Genomic DNA, 1,599 nt, shown 5'->3' on the forward strand with positions numbered 1-1,599 from the left:
TGCTCATTTTACTAATTATACAATGTTAAAGAAATTAAAATATTGTAAATGAATTTTACAATTTTATCAGTACATCAAACATACCATACATTATTATATCATACGGAATATCCTTGCAGTCAGATTAATAAGGTAATTACTGGATACAACCCTTTCTTTTTTGTGACATGTGTCAGATTTGTTCGTCCAAGTGTAGTTTTTCGGCTGTTTGATTTACATATAGTTGGTTGGTTTTCTGGGTTTAATCTATATAAAGTTATTGTAAAGACTGTTCAATTGTTTACGATCTGTTTAGTTTGATGCATGCTGTGAACTACAAGGTTTTGTACACTTTTTATAAAGAGTCAATAGATCATCTACCACTAAATGGCGGTTCACAGTGTCGATAAATTATAAATTAACCAAGCAGAGAATATGCTTCAATTGATAAGAACAGAACGACTTTAAAAACAATAAGGACTATATGTGTTATGCATTTGTTTTTATATAATAGAATAGAATAAAGATAGTGGTTTACTTCTTTTATAGAACTCTCTGAAAAGCTTGTATGAAGGAACTATCTTCACATAAGTCCTTTAATTTCTGGACTTCAGTTTTCCTAAGAATCGCAATAATTGATTATCCTGTTGTATGTTCTATCTCAGTGCAAGGAAATATTGTTTCAAGAATCGTAATAATTGGTGATCCTTTTGTAGGTATGTCACGGTATAACGAAACATTGTTTCAAGAATCGTAATAACTGATGATCCTTTTGTAGGTGTGTCACGGTATAACGAAACATTGTTTCAAGAATCGTAATAATTGATGATCCTTTTGTAGGTATGTCACGGTATAACGAAACATTGTTTCAAGAATCGTAATAATTGGTGATCCTTTTGTAGGTATGTCACGGTATAACGAAACATTGTTTCAAGAATCGTAATAATTGATGATCCTTTTGTAGGTATGTCACGGTATAAGGAAACATTGTTTCTAGAATTGTGATAATCCAGTGATAGAACACACGCACACACATATATATTCTGCTTATGATGCAGTTATCCCATATAGTATTTCGATCTTGAAGAGTCGTACTGTTGTATTGTGGATAACATCTTGAAGAGTCGTACTGTTGTATTGTGGATAACATCTTGAAGAGTCGTACTGTTGTATTGTGGATAACATCTTGAAGAGTCGTACTGTTGTATTGTGGATAACATCTTGAAGAGTCGTAGTGTTGTATTGTGGATAATATCTTGAAGAGTCATACTGTTGTATTGTGGATAATATCTTGAAGAGTCGTACTGTTGTATTGTAGATAACATCTTGAAGAGTCGTACTGTTGTATTGTGGATAATATCTTGAAGAGTCGTACTGTTGTATTGTGGATAACATCTTGAAGAGTCGTAATGTTGTATTGTGGATAACATCTTGAAGAGTCGTAGTGTTGTATTGTGGATAATATCTTGAAGAGTCGTACTGTTGTATTGTAGATAACATCTTGAAGAGTCGTACTGTTGTATTGTGGATAATATCTTGAAGAGTCGTACTGTTGTATTGTGGATAACATCTTGAAGAGTCATACTGTTGTATTGTGGATAATATCTTGAAGAGTCGTAC

This window comes from Limulus polyphemus, unplaced genomic scaffold (genome assembly GCF_000517525.1).
Source record: "Limulus polyphemus unplaced genomic scaffold, Limulus_polyphemus-2.1.2 Scaffold250, whole genome shotgun sequence".
NCBI lineage: Eukaryota > Metazoa > Arthropoda > Merostomata > Xiphosura > Limulidae > Limulus > Limulus polyphemus.